Here is an 8,879-nt window from a genome sequence, read left to right as displayed (position 1 = left end):
ATATGTAAACTGACCAAGAGCATTGTTACCTCTGTAAACGATATTTCCTCAATTGCTTCATCATATTTTCTTCTGGTTTCAGGTGCATGTAACAGTGATGGTGAGAAACTAATCTGTAGAATGTGGACAGACATATTGCTTATTTGGTGGAGGGTTCACATCATTGTCAAGTAGAAACTAACCCAACTATGCCTAAAGGAAAAAAACACCTGAGCACTGAAAGTCCAGTTGACTCTCAAGCTAAAAAAAAAAGTCTCTTTCCCCAAATGTATCTTGCATGTGACTGGTATTAATAATTATGGGAATTTTACATCATTTAGCAGTATCAAAGCAGATCCCATTGATAAACTGGCCTTCCTGCATGACATTCGTGATAAACGTTTACCTGAACCTTCAGGGTCTTCCTATCGTATGGAGAATATATGCAGTCAGATACCTGATTCATTAGAAGGTGTTAGACTGGATGCCATTGGTTATCACAGAGGATGTTACCAGTACTTTACAATGTCCCTTCATCGGCTAACTGAATACAAAAACCAGCCCTTAACATCTTAAGCAGCACTTGGGCGATCGCTTCGCAAAAAACAGTCAGAAACTGTTCTTTTTGGCCCTGAATGCATCTTCTGTGATAAAATTGATCTGAAGCTACCTGAGCGATCAGGCAAAAAGAAGAAACCTATCAAGTTCACCCTACCCACAGCCTGGAAGTGTATTGAACCTCAAGCATTAGCATTGGGGAACAGCAGTTTATACCGCAAGGTTAACGATGTTGACTTTTTTGCAAAAGAAACTAAATTTCACCCAAGTTGCCGACGAGATTTTACGAAGGCATACCACAATCATCTCTGTGCTGCAGAGAATGCAAAATGTGATGACACTGAGCAGGCTCACCAGGAAGCTGCCCACCATGAGGCATTTGATACAGTTGTTGAGTTCATCCTTGAACATGTCATTGCTGATAATGGGGTTGTAGCACTCTCCTCCTTGAGACTGATCTACACTAAGAAACTGGATGAATGTGGGTTTCCTAACAGAGACTATCGCAGTGAAAAATTAATGAGGAGACTGCAGAATTATCCTGACATTGGGTCCAGCATTGTATTCACCAAAGTAGATGGTAATTACAAAGGGCTGCATATCCTTCTACCTTGTTTATAACTCCAGTATAACAGTTGCTGATGCCATTTCTCATGCATACAATCTGGCCAGCACTGATAACACCAAGGTTGTTGCTCTTCTACTTTGTGGCCTCATACGCCAATCTTTCAAGGAGATACAAGCTCTTCCATTGTTTCCCACTCCTGATGATCTTGATGTCAAGCCTGATCTTCTTCCCCCTGAGCTGACAAAGTTCCTGAATATAGTTATATCTCGTGAATAAGAAGTAACCAGTGATAAGACAAAGTGTCTTGTCCTATCAATTGACCAGGATCTCTGCCACTCAGTGACGGATGGGGAGTGGAAGCTCCCTAAACACATCTTACTAAGTGTACAACTCTGCGACATCTCTTCCGGAGCAAACAGCTGACTACCATTCTCAATCGACTCGGTCATTGTGAATCCTATGATTTCGGTGTTGAATTGGAAACTGCACTTTCCAAAGCTGTGGATGAGGTATCCACACATCTCACTCCCCAGATCATCAAAGGAGAGGGTAATGTACTGTTTCATTCAGAATGGGACAATCTCAATAAAATCCTCACAAATGTACATGGCTCAAACACTGTCAATGCTGCTGGTGGGATCATGATTCAGGAAACAACAGAGGACTGTGATATGGCCATAGAGCGCACACTTCCAACATATGATTGCTTGAAAGGGAAGAGTTCTTCAATGGAAGTTCCCAAGAGTCTGCCTCCATTGAATATCTACAACAAAGTTGGTCCAAAGCTTCCCAATGGTGCTTCATTTACTTCCCCACCTGAAAATGCTCAGCATTGGAATGCCACTATGATGGAATGCTATGTGTGGCTCCTCTGTCGAGTGGTGGGGAGTCATGGAGAGCAGCCAGTTCCTGAACTGGGTGGTTTTCTGTCACTGACAAAGTTCCCCCCAAAAAGACCACCATTGATTACTATACTCGAATTAATGAGCCTATTACTGAATATAACAGTCGCAGACCTTCTCAAGTGCTCAAGTGAGGAAACTGCTGAAGTTGGACAGGAATATGTAATTTCAACCTATGACCTTGGTGTGTGCATGAAAGCTTTGCCTTTAATTTTGACATATCCTGAGGAGTACCAGAACCACATTTTGTTGGTGGGACAGTTTCATACTGGTATGAACTACATTGGTATGTTGTGGGCACAAGATGGCAGGATCGGGATACTCAGAGATTTTGATTGAAGCTGAGCTGGTGACAAGTGGCTGCCTGAAGGGTATGTTGAATGAAAAGGCATATACCAAAAGCCTTTTCTGCTTGAAGACTGTTGGTGAGGCTATGAAGAGGGTCTGCATGGAGCAGTTCATCAAGCAAGAGGAGGTGAATATTGAGGATCCGGTGGCTCTTCTTACTCTCATAAACACCTGTGGAAGGGAACAGCTAGATACAGCTCAAGATTCAACAACAGTAGGTATCATCACCAAGTACAAGCTGTTTGAAGACAGGGTTCGCAGTGGTCATCTGGGGAAGACAGCTAGCTACTGGTTCTCATTCATTGAATATGCACGGCTTATCTTCATGCTGTTGTATTCAGTGAAAGTCAACAACTTCAAGCTCTTCCACATGTGTATGGGTGACATGGCAAATCTCTTCTTTGCTGATGGAGAGCAAAACTATTCCAGGTATTGTAGTTTTGTTATGATTTAGCAATACCAAACAATCAGTTAATTTTTATTTTGCATTTCCCAATCTTTGGACATATCCTGGTATTTGACATGGTTTGATGGCATGGACCTATAAACTAATATAACTCTTCTTTCCTTACAGGTATTTGACATGGCTTGATGTCTTCCTCACAAATATTGAACTAAGCCTTCCAGGGGCAACCGACCTCCTCACCCAGGTTACCATCGTAGTAGCAATGTCTATGATTCCTGGAACCCTAAGTGCTGTGGACAAAACAATGGAGGAAACTTTCATGAAGTTTGCCAAGTCTCAGGGTGGTGTCACTGGTCTATTAAACAAATTTGCTGCCTACCAGCCTTGGTGTCGTACTACCCCCCTCAGTGCCAAGTTCTTTGAAAGGATGCTTGGACTTTGTGATATGCTCAGTGACACTGAGTCTCCAAAGGATGGAAAGTATAGAGAGCTGCAGAAGACAGAGGTCAAGAGAAGTGAGGAAGCTGTACAAAAGACCATGACTGCTATCCAGTCTTTCACCAATCCCTTCACAATCCCAGACAAGGACCAGCTATATTGCCTCTCCTCTGGTGCAGCAGCTTCTCCTGAGGTGGAAGTTGACATATTAAGAGCTGATGTAGCTAGTAAAGCAGCTAAGGTGTTCATCCAGCAGCGCTTGAAGTCATCTGAGCTTGGCTTCTTCAACCCTGTCAAGAAGCTGAAACTTCGCACAATGGAGGCCAGCAATAAGAAGACAACACTAGCATCCTCCCAGGGAAAGGTGAGAAAATGTCTGAAAAGCACTATGAGAGTTTGCCTTATCTTTACTTCTGAATGTTGTTAATATTTTTTTTATGTTTCAGTTAATCCAGTATCAGGAACAGGGAGATCTGGCCTTCCAGCTGCTGATTAAGTCTCAACTTATGGATGAGCCCATCAACCTCTCTGAGCTCATGAAGTTCTCCCTCACATCTGTTCCTCACGGCCTTGGCCCTCCTGATGGATTTTTTGCAAAGACAAATAAGGCCACCATGCTCCATTATCTCCTGAGTGATCATTCAGATGAAGTGCATTACCCTCAAAATGCACTCTACATCCAGGATGGGAATGCCCTTATCCATGGCCGAAAGGACTTGCCATCAAGCTTTGGTGCAATCTATCTGAAAGTACTTGATCAGATAGATGGTTTCAAAGAAACATGGCTTTGTATTCTCAACTGATTCATATTTCAGACTCCATCAAGGCACAGGAGAGGCGACGCCATGGTATGTCACAGAAGCTGCACATTGATGGCCCAGCCACAATAACCCCCCCCCCCCCAGATATGAACATATTTCTCCAGAATGATGAGAACAAAAGGCAATTGTGTAATCTTCTTCTGAGGGTCTGGAGCAACAGAGATGCAGCTTCAAGACTGGAGGGATGTTCGCCTGCTGTGCTCATTGGGCAGGGCAAGGCCTATGAGCTGACATCTCAAGATGGCAAGGTTGAAGAATCAGAGATCCACAGCCTGAGGTCAAATCAGGAGAGAGACACTCGTGTGATCCTCTATCTCAACTATGCTGTAGAGCTTTGGTTATAAGAGTGCTGTTGGCCGCACACCTGACACAGACATCTTCTTCCGACTTCTGTACTATGCCTTGGACGTTAAGCTCAAGATTTACCTTCAGCCAGGTGAGAGGATAGACAATTATTTAATTTTTCAAGTAAGGGATTTATTGAGCTACATTTTTTTTAAATGTATTTTTGTTTTGTTTTTCATACAGGTGTTGGGAAACAGACACTGTCGATGTCACTTCTGTTGCTCGCACACTTGGACGTGACCACTGGACAGCACTTATGGGTCTATATTGTTTTACTGGAGAAGATTGTACCAGTGCCTTCAAAGGCAAAGGAAAGATTGATCCACTGAAGAAACTCCAGAAGTATACAAGGTTCCAGGCAGCATTCAAGCAACTGGGCATATATTGGAGGGTGAAAGACAAGCTGTGTGACTGTCTGGAAGAGTTTGTCTGCCTGATGTATGGCTATCCTCACATCTCTCGTGTGTATGAAGTGCATACACTGATGCTGCAGAAGATGGTGGGTGCAGAGGAAACACAGACATTCAAGTCAAAGGTTGAACTTTCTCATCTTCCTCCATGCAGACTCCCTAATTCCTCATGTTGACAGGGTCAACTACAGGGTTGGTCAGTGGAAGCATGCCCATGCAGGAACTTCCCAAATCAGAGGATGATCATGGCTGGATGAAGATGGATGGTTTCCTAGAACCTGTGTGGTCATGTTGTCAAATTCTCCCCCTTCCCTAGTGGACCACTTTGACACCCCTGAGGAGGAACAGGAAGAGAATGAAGAGGAAGCTGGTGTCTATGACCATGAGGAACTGTTAGATTACCTTGATGATAATTAATTTTTGTATATATTATGCTGAAATAGGACATTTTTCTTTTTTCTCATTTGAGATGTCATTGAATGTTTAAAATGATGATTTGGTTCAATTTCCTGTGCCATAATTGTGCAGAATAAATGCTTAATTTGTGTTTCTAGTCCATTTGGTTCAAATGTTATGAAAATTTCTGTTTTTCAATCATTGGGCATGTCAAAATCCAAGATAGCAGCCAAATACACCCCAAGACCAACCTAATTTTCTTTTTAACACCTAAAAATATTAACTGGACACCTTAAGGATTCTAAAAAAGTATGTTTGCATTAGTACTCGGGGGGGGGGGGTGCACGTGGGGCCTATTTAGCTGCCCTACGACCACCCCATGGGGCATGAACCAGAGGTGAAAACCAAAAAAAAGTTACATATTTCATGCGTCCCCCCAATGCTGATTGCAAATACAAATTTTCATTTTGAAATGTTTCAAAATGTGCCCGTAATTGAATTTTTTGGTATTTAACCTTTTGACCACACCCCAGAGGTCCCAGGACCCCATTTTTGGTGTAAATGACACTGCTCTCATACCTTCTTGCCAAGTGGTGATCATAGCTATCAAGTTTAGTGAATCTCTGAACAACCGTTTAGGAGGAGATAGGGGGATATTGCAATCTGTCTGTCTGTCATGCTCTTTTGTTTTGTTTTTTAAGCATGGGGATAAATATGGGATGGAGGTACTGATATTCATTCCTGCACCAAACGAAGACGAAATATGATATTTGCTTGATGGTGGTTCAGTCATTCTGCCATGGAAATGCGATGCAACATTTGACTGCATTTGCAACAGCTTCGTAGATTATTGTTCATCGCAAGTACAGCAGACCCACCTACAAAAGACACCATGCATATTCAGCGATCAAAAGGTGTCACAGGTCCCCAAATGAACTTTGTTGGAGGCATTCCCATTCAAGACAAAAATAAAACTTATTGGCCAACAGTATAAACAAACAGAATTTCATCCTCATGCAAAGTGAGAAGCTGAAAGGAAATTGGTTTACAACAATCCATGCAGAGGTGATGCAGACCTACTACACTGCCCACACAGCAGTGGATTCTGCTTCCAAATGTGCTGCTACTGACATCGAAGGAAAAAGAAAAGAAAAAAAAAAAGACATATTCGTGCTATTGTGCTTCCATGTGGATCCATGCTCATTTGACCCATTCTTCAGGTCAGAACGAAGACAGACCACAAACTAGGACATGAGGTAGAGCACATACCTCCACCATGCAATTCCTGATCCAGTAGAACATATCAGGCCCCATAACCTTTTGAAATGTCATGCTATATATTGTTACGGCTGTGGAAATTCGCAGAACACCATATAGGTCCTTAGTTCAGTTATGCCGATAAGTCCGTGTTCAGTTAGATTTCCCCACCATTGTTTAATGGGAGTTATCCGTGTGGACAGGGCTGTGATCTTTAAGTTAGCCGTTTTTCTTTACTATCGTTATTTTGGACCAACCACAACGCCAACCACCTTCTCCACCACGCCACCCACCAACCACCTTCTCCACCATGCCAACCACCAACCATCTTCTCCACACCACCCACCAACCACCATGCCAACCACCAACCACCTTCTCCACACCACCCACCAAACACCTTCTCCACACCACCCACCAACCACCACGTCAACCACCAACCACCCTCTCCACACCGCCTTCATAACAACGACATCTCCCCACCATCTCCTAAACCGCATCTCCCCCAATAGACCAACCCGAATAACATCGCCTCACCTTCATCCCCGAAGCGATGCCATCTCTGCACCAGCCGCGGCGAGTCCGCATCGAACGGCATCACTGCAGGCACACGCAGGGGTTTGCTCTCCGCGCAAGTTTGGTGATCTCGCGCACGTCCGCTCTCCGCGCAAGTTTGGTGATCTCGCGCACGTCTGCTCTGTGGAAGCTTCGCCTCGAAATTCGGATCAAAAGGGAGAAAGGAGCGGGGCCTGTGGGGGTCGAAGGTCGGAGAGCGGAGGTCAGATCTCGTCTCTCGGGCCCTATAAAAGGCCAAGCGGAGCGCCAGTTCGCAGTCAGTCGGTGAAGTCTGGAGTCGGTGGAGAGTCAGTCCAGAGAGGTCGGGGAGCCGAGTGGAAGCCTGAAGCCTGGAGAATACAGTCGGGGGAGAAGGCCAGGAGAGTGGAGGACACGCGAGCTGAGAGCGTGGCCAAACCTGCTGTGCCGTGCAGACCTGTGCGTTCGTATGGAGAGAGCCGGAGAGAGCTCGCCAGCCAGCGCAAAACGGTCTTGAGGTGATCGCGCTTCGGCACAGTTCGAGCATCGCTGAGGGACGGATGGGTTCTTACAAAGAGCATCAACTTTGGAAGAGCATCAAGGCCCGTTCGTTCCTCTCAACGCGTCGCTGGCTGAGGCCCGAATCACCCGGCCGCTTGGCAAGGCCTGGGCTCAACCGCGGCTACGCTAGCTGCCGTGAGGACAGGACGTCGCAGGTCGCCCCATCGAAGCACCACGAGGGTGGAAGTAACCTGCAACGGTCTCGTGGAACTCCTTCGGTTCGCCAAGCTCTACGTTATAAAGGCCTACGGGTCCAGTCTGACCCCCTTGTCTTTGAGGGGGTCTTTCCTTGTTTATTTGTGTGAAAGTTGTGGCGCCGTGTCCTGTAAGTAGAACTGTTGTTAAGTGCTTGTGAATAATAAATAATAGACGGTTGTAGCGCTTTGTCTTGCTCGCGTCTTGTCCCTTCCTGCCAATTCATTGCTTGATTGTATATGTGTAAAAAATAAATGTGCTTGTTTAAATGTCACCCGTTCGTTGTGCCCTCTTTCCCCAATTGAACTGCTATCTTGCCTTCGGAATAATAGCGGGCTTTTTGATAGCCGATAAAAGAATCGAGTCCAGCGAGGTCTCGCGATAATACCCCGCTCGGTTATCCCAGAACGGAACGAACCACTGAAGCGGTTCGTGTCCAAGCAGACCTCGCTGAAGTACGGTCTCTCGGTAGGCTGCCCGCGCGAATAATTATGTATATCGACAATTCGGCGATTGACCCTGTCGCGCGCGGGTAGAATATTGACTAGGCCGTGGTGTGCACTTGGAGCACACCCGTGACTGGTTTTTGGCGGTGTTCCGGAAAGTCGCGACTGAATTGTCCGTCCGGTGGGCGTACGGCCGCGATTCGGCTAAAAAGCGGCTGTCCGCACGCTGGCGGGCGCGGAATTCGTAACAATATCATTCTTGGCCCCATCTCTCAATGCTGAAGAATCACTTTAAAATGAACTAATTTTCGTATCTGGATCTGGATTCAGATCTCCACCAAAATCAAATCAATTCGTCCTTGTCACATCCCTAACATGTCCACCAAAGAATCCGAATGCGTCCACAAATATATATATATATATATATATATATATATATATATATATATATATATATATATATATATATATATATATATATATATATATATATATATATATATATATATATATATATATATATATATTGGGGAGAACAAGTATTTGATACACTGCCGATTTTGCAGGTTTTCCCACTTACAAAGCACGTAGAGGTCTGTAATTTTTATCAAAGGTACACTTCAACTGTGAAAGACGGAATATAAAACAAAAATCCTGAAAATCACATTGAATGATTTTTAAATAATTAATTTGCATTTTATTGCATGAAATAAGTATT

General features: G+C 44.4%; 1 pseudogene; it reads left to right on the top strand.

Annotated features, from left to right (window-relative positions):
• Positions 1-214: 214 nt before the first annotated feature.
• Positions 215-5,279, top strand: LOC147018111 (uncharacterized; annotated as a pseudogene).
• The last annotated feature ends 3,600 nt before the right edge of the window (positions 5,280-8,879 follow it).

This window comes from Eptatretus burgeri, chromosome 10 (genome assembly GCF_056783735.1).
Source record: "Eptatretus burgeri isolate ZD-2024b chromosome 10, Ebu_testis_v1, whole genome shotgun sequence".
Classification (NCBI taxonomy): domain Eukaryota; kingdom Metazoa; phylum Chordata; class Myxini; order Myxiniformes; family Myxinidae; genus Eptatretus; species Eptatretus burgeri.
Note: the sequence above shows the minus strand (reverse complement) of the source record. Positions and strands in the feature narration are given on the sequence as shown.